Genomic DNA, 12,719 nt, shown 5'->3' with positions numbered 1-12,719 from the left:
CAGCAGGAGTCATCTGGGGAGACCTGGAAGCGGTATAGTAATCATGCAGGGGGCACACATTCCTCCTCTGTGTACCCAGCAGGGCTCTGGAGTCCTTCCTGTGATTACAAAAAATGAAACATGCTCACATCAGCTGGGTGGAGTAGAGCAGGTGGCAAGAGCCGCAGTACTTTGTAGTTTTACTGTCATCATCAGAATAGAAAGCAGAAGCTTTCTATTCTGATGATGACAATAAAACCACTTTTCAAAGCACAGAGGGGATGTCCATGATACATGCAGCAATATAATATACCTGTTTTATGAATAGAAACTTCTGATGGAGCTCAGCATTATGTATATCTGTTTGCCTAGTTCCTGTATTGTCCAGTTGTAAAGAGGCCATCAGCCACGTTGGCCTAAATATCAAGAAAAGAATAAAAAAATGTTTACAAAATCCATTCCTCACAAGGAATAAACTTATAGTTGAGAGAAAGGAAAGCTTTTACTTAAACCACTGCCAACAGAAGGAGAGAGAGGAAGAAGAAAAACCTAAACAGAATAATCTTGCAAAAAGAAAAAAAAGTTGGAATATGCAGCTTTTTGCTACATCATTAGAACTAAATTTAGATACTCATATATCAAGGAGCGTTTTACATCACAAAAGTCCATTTGAATTAGGTACCCATATATCAAGGAGTATTTTACATCACAAAAGTCCATTTGAAATCAGTGGTACCACTTGCAGAATAAGCACTTCTCAACATGAGCAGCCAGACAGTGAGCAACGATGCTGTAAAAACATCCTTGAGTGGCTGTACCCACACTGAAATGATCTGCCACTTTGAGGGTGGTGCTAGGACTTCTGGGGTCCCCTCCGATAGTTCTGAGATGCTCTGCAATTCTTTCTTAGTGAACTGTAAATGACATTGTAAATCCTTCAGGACACACAGGAAAAATTATAAGGGGACATTAGAAAATTATAAGCACTAGCCTGCATTACAAAGTCTGCACGTTAACCTAAGTGCATGCAAGATGGGCCAAGTAAGCCCTGAAGAAAGCACTATCACAATTTTGCCAGAGGGGCTGGGGGAATGCTGATCTCAACCAACAGACCCTAAGTCAGAGGTGTTAAAGATACATCCCATGCCATCCAGCCCCCTGGTGCTGGCCCCATGTGGAGGCAGCCTAGGACCTTCCTGCATGCCAGATCCAGAGCTTGTAGTTCCCGCTCTGGCCAGCCCAGGATTCAAGCCGTACACAGGGCTCACTCCAGGATAGATGCCATGCACACCATGGGTCCCAGAGCAGGCTATCCTCATGCAGTCGTGAACCAGTCACAGTGGGTGCTTAATCCAGCATCTGGGGTGGGAAGTGCTCTGTGGGTCCCTCACATGCCAGATTCAGTGCCTGTTGTTAGCAGTTTGGGACTGTGTGCCATGCAGCACCTGCTCTAGTTAGTCCAAGACCCATGTTGCTCACGGCATCCTCCCCAGATGAGCTGAAGCAGGCACTGTGTGATGCTCATATTCCAATCTAACTGGAGCAGGCTCTGTGTGTGGCTCACATCCTGATCTGGCCCAAGTGGTGACCATGTATGGCGCAGTCACTGACCGGCTAGAGTGAGCACCATGGACACTAGATCTGGCATGTGGGGTTGGGGTGGGCCAGGTCTGGCCCACAGGGCAGACCTCATGCCATTCCACCACCCCATGAACCAGTCCCAGGCCAATGACTTGGCCTGAAGGGCCAAATGTGTTTGACAGCCCTGCGCTAAGTGATTGTAACATTGAGTTCAGCGTAAAAGCTCAGCATCCCCACTTTGGAATATGGTTGTTGGTAGTGTCCATGTTGTGCCCCATAGCCGAGTTGTAAGAGCACTTTGCCAAGAAGTGGGGAAACCTGAATTCTAGCTGCCTCTCATTCCCAAACCAAAATTGTGTAATTTCTAGATTCCTAGGACAGAGCCCACATCTACCAGACTATGGGCTAGGCTCTTACTCCTGCTATAGGAACTGGCTCACAGGCAGCCAGAAAGGCAAGATTAAGTGGGGCAAGAGAGCAAGCTAAAAGGAGTGTGCCTCTGTTGTCTAGTGGTTATAGCACCCCTGTTTTTTCAAATCAGTGAATGTCTAATATAAAATGCATATACTCTGGCATCAGGGCCAGAGTCTTTGAGGAAACCCTGGGGAAAGCTCCATGTCCTATATAGGTGAAGAGACATACAAGTTCACTAAGGATGGGGACACTGAAATTATTTGAACTAGTCCCTCACCCAGCCAATAACACTCAGGTCTTTAAGCACCTTGAAAAATGGGAATAAGGAATGTTATGTTCCACTGTGATCCTCTTTTTCTATCACTGCTAGCCCAGGACTTGGATTTCACTGTGGCCCTTCATCTCCTTTGCTTGGGCTACATTAATAGATCTATTAATATATCTATTAGTCTGGCCATAAATAAGGGACTTTTAACTTTATTTATGTAGTCTATAATAAATAAGAATTTCTGTCAGTAATGCCCTATTCTGAATTCTCATTCAGGTGTAATGCCCGCTGTAGCTAATGGAAATCTTGCTCAAGTTGTTAGTCAAAAAGCAGGACCTCCTAGTGTTGGAGCAGACTGTGATTATATATATTAAAAAATTACAATATAAAGAAATGTAATTAAAACCATATTCATGAACAGAAAGTCACTTAACTATATATCAATGAAATCATTCTCCCTGCCTAGATTTCTTTACTCAGAAATAGCCTCTCAATTTATATATGAAAGAGCTCCATATATTTTGAAATTGGCTATAAGTGAGTGGATACCTGGCAGGATTTGTAAACTAAAATTCTGAGATTTCTAAACTAAAATATTGAGATTACCTTAACCAAAACGGGAAATCTGTTTTGTTTCTCATAAAGCTAACTTTCCATTGTATTCCTTGAGGGGGAGCTCCAGTCAATGAAAAGTGCCAAGTTTAAATCCATTGAGATGCAGGAAAAGAATATTTTCTAAAAATGTTATAGGGTAAGCCATCACTTGAGAGAACTTTCACCTTGCATGTTGCAAGACTACATGTCCTATTCTATATTCTGCCTTTCCAAAACATGCACTGTAATATATACAGAATGATGATCAGAATTTCTGTATTACTTTTACTGCTACATAGTGGGTTCAGGCATTTTGTGTTCTTTGTATATACAGGATTTATTTGGATCTAGTTATCCAGGCTTTTTAGCTAAAAGTCCACATATAAAAATCAAACTTATGTGAAATCCCTGCTCCTGTCCAGCAAAATAAACATTTCAGTTATATTAAAATGTTCTGCATTTTTTTTACTGTTTTGTGATGCCCAAGCAAAATTCTTTTCCCATCTTTCTTCTTTGAGGTGTTTCTGCTTTTTTAGTGCTGGCGATATGTCACCAACATTATGCAAGAGTACAAGAAAGGAATAAACCCACTTTTTGAATATAATACTGCTCATCAAGCATCAGATTTTAAAAGTTCTGATAGTACATTAGACTATTTCAGTTCCCACTTTTCTTCCTGTTAGTATGTTGAAAGATCTTTCTCAATTCAAGACTCATTTTTATATTGAAGTATGTTTACCATCTATTAATCCAGCTGTTATAGAACTTTTCTTGTCTGAGATGGTTTTCTAAAATCATTGCCACCACAAGTTCAAACAGAAGTAGATTTTAGGGCCTTGTAGTTCAATTTTTGATCCGGAGAGAAATTGGTAAGATGGAATGATGGTAGTGTAAGAATGATGATATAGCTGTGACAGTCCAGAAATTATGCAAGAGGCAAGGATTTCTTGGGGTGGTATTTTTTATCAGAACATCTACATAGTTTGGATAGAGTTAGACAAGCTATGTTATACTTGGCTTGTTCTGGTCAGACCTGAACAAGAATGTCTTGCATTTGAAAGCTCTCTATCCCAACTATACAGTTGGTCCAATAAAAGATATCACCCTAAGAAATCCTTGCCCCTAGCATAAGATGAAGTTAGTAACTTATGTATTGTTATCAAGCACACACAAGTTCTGTTTCCTGAATATCAGTAGGCTCTAACCAGGCAACTTCCTTTAAAGACACTTTTCTCTTAACCTGTTGCTCTTTTCAGAATGGGGGGAAAGGGAGCAGAGGGAGTTCAGTTTGGGTTTTTTTCAGCCCTGGCTGGAGGGTGGGGAGGATGTATTAGAGCTCCCCCAAGGTGTGTGTGTGTGGGGGGGGCGTGTTCCAGTTCACCCAACCCACCTTCCAGTGCTGACTGAAGAACCCCTAGAACAAATTCCCTCTCCTTCCCTTCCTCCGTCCCATTCTGAAAGAGGGACAGGCTGGCAGGGAGGAGGGCCCAGTGCTATGGGAAACTGGCTGCAGGCTACCAGCCAGTAGCTAGATTCTTCTGCCCCCAGGAACCAAGAGTGAACTTCTGTTTGATCCAGGGGTTCATTGTAACTCAGAACACTTCCTGCATAGTGTTCTCAGTTACAGCAGGGAACTGCACTTTTGTCAAGCAAATCTGCTGTGTCCCAGGAGTTGCTGTCTCTATCTGTTGTCTCTTTCTAGGTCTCTTGTGATCTCCCTCCTGTGTCCCAGTTTAGTACAAATTGTGTGACCCCAATTTCAGGCCCAATTTCCAGCTTCATAGCCCTTCCCCTAGGATCACAGGGCCTTTATAGGTAAGTCTGGGCATCAGCTCCACTGAGATGCTGCTTTATGAGGCCAGAGAAGCTGGGGAATTTAATTACCATACAAAGAAAAATGCTTTTCTCCATTCATTTCTACCCAGGAGAACTTTTACAATATTTTCTCCAATGCCTGATGAAGGGTGTTTATGCCCAAAAGTTGCAATTAAAGACATTTTTTTGCAAAAGTCTTGTTGGTCTAATAAAAGATATCATCTCTACTACGAGTCCTGATTGCCTTTTCCTTTAGACCAATACGGCTACAACCTGGATACCTTACTCCATTCAGGCGTTGTCTTTATTGTGTGTTATGTGGGTTCATTTACACATGAAATTAGTGTGATGCAATAAACTCCAGTACTGCTAGACAGCAGGTAGCCTCTGCATTATAGCAGCCTCATGCCCCAGCCAGCCCCATCACCATCTACTCATGCTTTTCATAACTACTCCGCTGTAGGATAGAACTTGTTCCAGGCAATACTATCCCATGGAGGAGTTAATTAGTTTACTCTGGCCTAATAGTTCTGGGCACAGCTACATGAGCCTTAATGTGCTGTAATTAAGGCATATTAAGTTTAGTACCTGTAATAACAGGTACTAAACTTAATGCGTCATAATCAGTGTTACTACACAGTAGCACTGGTGCATGTCTTTTATGTGACGCTAATGTGCAATAGACTAATTCTACTACACATTAGCGCATTAGCACGGCTTTTTCCATGAAGCACTAATGTGCACTAGAATTAGTCTACTATGCTTTTAGCATTTCATGTAGATGCACCTGGTGATGCTTTACTGTGGAACTAATTAAGCAACTACTCAATAAGCACCTTATGTAGATGCCTCCACTTAGTACTAAAATCATAGGTACCAACTACTTTTAGAACCCATGGTAAGGCAGTCATTATGCTCTGAGCTATAAGGCAAACCACTATACATTTTTATCACATGTTTACCTAGAGGTTAATTTAGTGAAGAAGTGCAACTACAGGCACTCATTACAAAGGGCTTACAATGGTCCTTTATTCCAGTCCCACTCGGTACCATAACTGTGTATTACTTTCTCATTTACTTCTGCTCTGACCAGAACTAGTCAACTTATCTTGCTGTTCCATATCCACTTTGCACTTTGCTATTCTCTAAATTTCCCATACTTGGTGTTTGAAACAGCATAACAATAAGACTGTTGACCAACATTCAGCCACCTGGGCCTGTGAACACACAGAATATTAAAGAAATTTAGGGCCAAAGTGAACAAAGCTGGCCATTTACAGAAGCTAAAGCTAGAAGCTTTTTCTTTCGCTTGTTTTCTTTTTCCTTTTTTTACAAAAAATTGCAGTCCTCTGTTCTTCTCCCTCCCCCTCCCCTGCCCAAATTGCCAAATTACTCTTAAACAGTCACTACCATCCCAAACATCCTACATTTTAAGATACCCAGCTGCTAGTATAGGAGTCATTTTATGGCTACACTGAGTAATAAAATAGAATTTTTCATTCGGTAAATATTCTAAGCCGTCTCTGAGATTCCTTGATAGGGCAAAGACTCCCTCTGCCTCTATTGCAATTCATAGTCCCTGTCAGGTCATTTATCAGTTTACCTGTCACAAAATGCAGAATGATTTCCTTTGCGGAAATGGAGTATCTCATCCTTGATGCCTGAAATAACTGTCCTTTCTCTTATTCTCATATTTGAATCACAAAATCTTGAAGGGCTGCTGCAATCTGAAAAGGATGCAACATTATCACCATTGCTGCTCTGTCTTGTCTTGTAATATGCATCCTTCCCATTTTCCACAGTACAAACAATTCTTGAGAGAGTTGCAAAGTAAAGAAAGTAACCTTCTGTTCTCTGAAAACAGCTCCTTGACAGCACACAGAAGTTTGGTAGCAGAATGAAGACAGCCAATAGAATAGCATTTTTTGCTTAAATAAAAGTTGTTTCTAATTATGGTTGATTTTTTTTCCATTTATCCTTCAGGAATAGAGTAGGAAAAAACTGTTTGGCAAATAGCATATACAGGAAACAAAAGGTTGCATATTTTTAAATCAAAATATTTCACTTTTTCAATTCAAAATAATATTTTGAAATAAGCTACACTGACTAATAAAAGCATTTAAAAAACTGAAAACAAAACACGTGGTTTTGGTTAGAACAAAATATTTCAGTAACCTCAAAACAATAATGAGCTTTCTGTTTCATCTATGACACCTATTTTCTTTTCTTTTTTCATTCAGCCAGTGAACCAAAGGAAAAAAATAATTACTGATTTAGTTTTAATCAGAACTGGGTGTCATGAAACAGGTGACTTAGCAACTACAAAACCACTGAAGACTAGTCTAGCGTCTTCAGCTGTCACTCTCAAGCACAGTGGAAACCAAGGTCTTGAGAGTGGCTACAGAGAAATCTGCTCAAGCTTCTTGGTGGCGCACTTTTGGGTTTGGAGTGTGAGTACAGGAGCAAGTAGATGGGATTTGCTCTGGGCTCTCTGGGCCACCGCTGATGTGAAGACATGTATCCATGTCTTCACTGTATCCATGACAGAATTCCAAATTTGAAGACATTGCAACAATGGAGGAGGGATACTAATGGAAGTGCAGAAGGCACATGCCATGTATACAGTACAGAGTACGAAGGGAAAGCAAAGAAGGTAAAAGGAAAAACAGAAGCTGTAGACTGAGGAGAAGCAAAGTCAGGAAAAGCAAGAGACTGAAGAGAATCAGAGGAGAAGGAAAAGCTTGTTCTGATTATCTTGGCCATAATTATGAGATAAGGGAGCAGACATGACATTTCACAAGAACATGTTTGAGAAGTTTCACAGATTTCTGGCTCATAAACTATGGTTTTAGGACCCTCTTGAAATTATCTCCTTATTTAATATTACAAAATAAAGTGAATAATTTCTGAGGGAGCAAGCCAGTGAGCCACACAGTATCAGTACCAGCTTCTCTTCATTCAATGCACTAGAATCGACAGACGTGCTAATAGTTGTATGTTACTTGCAATGGACAGGGTTTTATGTAGTGTTCGCACATACTTTCACCAAATTCAGGAAGTTGAGATGCCTGCATTGTCAGGATCAGTGAATTCCAGCAAAGTTGAAGAGAAAGGGATCTTTCTTTCTTCAAGGCATGTACAAAATGTACATTTAAAATACAAGGGCATTTGTAGACGACACATTGAAGGGGGTTAAATGCCATTTTGCACTGCTTTAATGATGTTGCTGTTTGCACAAGTTTGCAAATTCAGCGTATTAATTTCAGCTGCTGTAGCAAATTCGGCAGTGTAATGTGCCTTAAATGACTTTGGGGTGCAGCAAATGACTTTGGGGCACAGAAATACTAAAAGGCCTCCAAGGAGTTTTAGTTTGCTATCTTACAGCTGCAGAGGGAATCACCAGGCTCCACACGGCTCAGGTGCTGTGCAGACAGCCCCAGCAGGCAGCCTGGTAGCCGCCCAGGAAGGCAGGCTGCACCAAAGGAAAAAAAAAAAAGCAGTGAGTGAGCCTTCCCCCCACCTCCCTGGAGCCTGTCTGCCTGAGCGGCGTGGGGTCCTGGTACTTGCCTCTACAGCTGTGGTGCCCCCCAGGACCACCTGAGCTGGGTGCCTGAGGGCGGGTGCTGCCTGGGGGGCTGCTGCTGCCACAGATGGAGGCACCAGCACCCACTCTCTTCCCCCCTGCAGTTCACTGACTGCTCAGCCCGCCAGCAGCTCTTTCTCCCCTCCCCATTGCTGGAGAGGCAGTTAAGGATTGGGCTCTGACACGGGTGTACACAACACAGGGGTTTACTTTGCCCTAAATTGAAGCGGTGTTTTAAAAAAAACACCGCTTCAATTTAACCCCCCATGTCATCTACAAATACCCCAAGGCAACAATACCAGTGCATGTTATAAAAGCCCAAGTATGCAAAGGTCTACCTCACAAAATTCTTGTGAAATTGAGGCCTTGGATTGTAAACTCCTCTGACCAGAGATATTCATTTTTTCTTTGTGCAGCACCAACACTGGTGGCACTCAATAAACACTAACAAACTATAATTCAGTCTCTTGCATCAAGAACATTGCTTAGTGTCTGGACTGATGAACAGTTACACTGTTTTAAAAATACGGGGAGACTTACTACTTGTGACTGTGCATCAGCTGATCCACTGTGAATATTTCATTTGTCCCTGACTATCCCCCATAAATGAAGTTAAATTACAATAAATGAATCCTGTTTCATTTAAAGGTAAGTTTCCCTAGTTCAACTTTACTACCGCAGGATAGGAAAATGTAGATTGGGGTAGGCAACCCCCAGCACAGGTACCAGAGTGTGGTTGTGAATGCACTTTGCTTGGCACACACACCTTGGGGCAGACAGCAGGGAAGTGGCCAGGGCTGCACTGCCACAACAAGGATTGGGCCCCTTGAGGCTCCCCCACTATCCACCCCTGGCACACCAACATCTTACAAGCTGAGTTTGCAGGTGCTTTTGGCACTCTGTCCAAAGGTATTTGCAGGTGTTTTTGGCACTCTGCTGCCAAACCCTGATATAGACAACACCCTTACAGCAGATTCAGCTGACCCTTCCACCTTTTAAAGCAATAACGTTGTTCATCTGCCCATGCCTTTACCAACCTAAAAGGAATGGAGTTATTTTTTTCTCTGCAAAACATGTGTTATAGAACATACTATACTGCAGGTAATATAAAAGATTAAAATGAGTAGGATTCTGGTAAGGGTCTGTTTGATTTTACTTTAGTGCAAATTTACTGTGCTTTTTGGTAATTGGATTTGGAATTTCATACTAAAATATAAATATGTGCTATGCATGAATGGTTTCTGCAACGATGGCTGAGATGCTTTCCCTTCATGTCCCCAACTGCTACCATATTTATTCTTCAGATCTAGCTAAAAGCGTGCTGTTTAAAGAAGAGTGGAAGGAGCTGTTTACAATTATGGGTCAACCATTTAGGTAAGTGTTGATGCAAACAAGCTCTTTCCATGACACAACTGAAGTTATTATTGTTGGTATGTATAGGGATATATATGTGTCATCAACATTATGAGGAATTATTTTGCATTTCATATTCAAATGAGTCTTATTTGTTCTTATTCAACAAATATTACATTTTTTGTAGTGTCCATATAACCAGTAACACCCCTGTTGCAGTTTAGTAGTAGAAACCTTGACTTCAACACGGGTGACAGGGTTTGATCCCTGGATACACACATAACTTCAGTCATCAAGGCACGGAACAAGACTGGGATGGTTTAGTCAGGGATGATGCTGCCTTGAGCAGGGGGCTGGACAAGATGACCTTGTGAGGTCCCTTCTAGCCCTATTTTTCTATAAGTCTATGTCTAGAGTGATTCACGCAGTCATACCATCCATGACATCAACCACCATTGGTTTAGGGATGTCAGAAGATACACCCCGGACTGCTGTATTTAATAGCTATTAATGGACCTGTCCTCCATAAATTTGTCAAATCATTTTTTGAACTTGGTTATTCTATATACCTTTACAACCACCTTTAGCCATGAGACCCACAAGTTAACTATATACTGCACTTCCTTTTGTTTATTTTAAAACTATATCTGGTTAATTTAAATGGTTGTCCCCTAATCCTAGTATTAGAGGACTTGGTATATAATAGTTCCCCATTAACTTATCCATGCCCTTCAATATTTTATAGATATCAATTATATCCCCTCTTCAGCTTACTCATTTCCAAAATAAAGAGTCCTAGCCTTTTTAGTGTCTCCTGGTTTGGCAATTGGTTAACTTTGTTGCCCTTCTCTGAACCTTTTCCAATTCCACTACATCTTTTTCGAGAGGTGGAGACCAGAACTACATACAATATTCAAGATATAGGGGCACCATGGATTAATTGTGGCATAATGATTTCTATTTTACTTTCAATTTTCTTCTTAAAGATGCCCAAACTTTTTGCTTGCCTGTGCACATTGAGCTAATATGTTTAGAGAACTATGTACAGTGACTCCAAGGTCTCTTTTCTGAGTGGTAATAGTTAATTCAGAGCCTAGCAATGTGTACATATAGTTGAGCTAATTTTTGAAATGCCATTTTTTTTGCCCACTTATGTAGCTTTGTGAAATCTTTCTGCAGCTGCTTGCCACGAGCTTGGGATTTAGCTACCCAAAATTTTTTGGCATCATCTGCAAAGTTTGAGATTTCATTGTGAATTTTCCTTTTCCAGGTCATTTATGAAAATGTTGAACAATGCTGGACCTAGTACAGATCCCCACTACTGACCTTTCTCTATCCGGAAAAGTGACCATGTAGCCCTACCCTTTGTTTCCTATCTTTTAACCTCCTTTCAGCCCATGTGTAGACCCCAGACGCTGCCCTGTGTTGTGTAAGAGCATGACTAGAGGGTCTGAAGGTTCTAGCAAGCCTGAACGTCTACCCTCAATGATGTCATGACACAGCAAGGCCAGCCATACCTTGTCATGCATGCAAAGGTGCATCTCAAGCTGGTCCAGAGAGGTGATACTCCCCCTCTATGCAACTTTGGTCAGGCCACAGTTGGAGTACTGTGTCCAGTTCTGGGCACTGCACTTCAAAAGGGATGTGGCCAGCCTGGAGAGGGTTCAGAGGAGGGCCACCCGCTTGGTGAGAGGGCAGCAGGACAGGCCCTATGAGGAGAGACTGAAGGACCTGAACCTGTTCAGCCTCAGCAAGAGGCGGCTGAGGGGGGACCTGGTGGCTGCCTACAAGCTCATCAAGGAGGATCAAGGCAAATAGGCAGAGCTCTTTTCTCCCCAGCACCACTTGGGGTGACAAGCAACAATGGTCATAAGCTGATGGAGAATAGGTTTAGGCTGGAGATCAGAAGGCAATATTTTATAGTTAGGGTGGCCAAAATCTGGAACCAACTTCCCAGGGAGGTGGTCCTTGCCCCTACCTTGGGCAAATTCAAGAGAAGGTTGGACGATCACCTGTCGGGGGCTTGGGACCCCAGCATTCATCCCTGCCTGTGGCAGGGGGTCAGGCTAGATGATCTGTTCAGGTCCCTCCTGACCCTAGCTACTATGAAACTATGAAACTATAAGATACATGCATTAATTTGCCTTGAGCATGCACAGTCTATCATAGTTATATAACTGCTGTGGTGGGAAAAATATGTTAATGAAGCATAATGTGAAAATAGTTTTGAGTGGTCCAGCAGTGATGGATGGGTGATTGACAGAGTGCTGTTATTGATGATTGATTGAAAGACATAATTGACAGGTGGCATGATCGGAATGATATAAAACTCTGTGTGAGCCAGTACCTCAGTGTGCATTTGGAATGGTGCATGATTGAGATCCCGTGAGTGGTGTTTGACATGACCAGAATGTTGTTTGGCAAAACAGTGCGTGTTGAGTAAGGTTGAGTACAGACAATCAGAAAGCCTGAGGCTGAATCGATTCAGTCTTGGCAGGTTAGTCTAAGCTGCAAAGATTAAACTGAAAAACAACTGGACACACATTTACCTTTGATTCAGGAACTGCAGCCACATGCCTGCAGTGGCTTAGGCCAGAAGTCAGGCGAGGGCAGGGGGAAAGGAGACACTACAGTACAACTTTCTGGCACTTCCTCTTCTTGCTGCCCTTGAGGTCTTTGGGATTTGCAGTCCAGCATCACAGCAACAGGACTCTGCAGGATTGCTCACCACTTCCTCTTCCTGCTCCAGGTGCCTCTGGGATTTGTAGTCCACAGTCACAGCCAGCAGGAACTTTCAGTAAGTTTAGCAGCAGGGCAGCTCTGTACTCAGGGAAAAAGGGGATTTAACCCTCCTCCCTGACCCCAGAACTCAGCCAGGGTCTGCCGGGGGAGGAGGGGCATTTTTACATATGCATGTGCCACACTTCCAGATGCTTTTAAAAGTGCCCCACACTGCAGCACATGCAATTGTATAAGTGGCAAAATGCACATCAGTGCTGAGAAAATGGTGGCGGCATGCTTTTGAAATAAAACATATCAGAGATGTTCTAGTTCAAAAGTACACTGCTGACATGTTCTATGTGCTGATGCACATTTTGCCACTTATACAACTGCACACGTCTCAGTGCTGTA

The 12,719-nt window shown here is 42.3% G+C and overlaps 1 long non-coding RNA gene across 1 annotated transcript; it reads right to left on the bottom strand.

The window, feature by feature from the left end:
- LOC112551146 lies at window positions 1-12,344 on the bottom strand. Its single transcript, XR_003095324.1, has 3 exons — window positions 12,137-12,344; window positions 293-395; window positions 1-98 (listed from the first exon to the last, which is right to left on the bottom strand). It is a non-coding gene; the product is annotated as an uncharacterized LOC112551146 (long non-coding RNA).
- Window positions 12,345-12,719: the final 375 nt, after the last annotated feature.

Source organism: Alligator sinensis, unplaced genomic scaffold, assembly GCF_000455745.1.
Source record: "Alligator sinensis unplaced genomic scaffold, ASM45574v1 scaffold38_2, whole genome shotgun sequence".
NCBI lineage: Eukaryota > Metazoa > Chordata > Crocodylia > Alligatoridae > Alligator > Alligator sinensis.
Note: the sequence above shows the minus strand (reverse complement) of the source record. Positions and strands in the feature narration are given on the sequence as shown.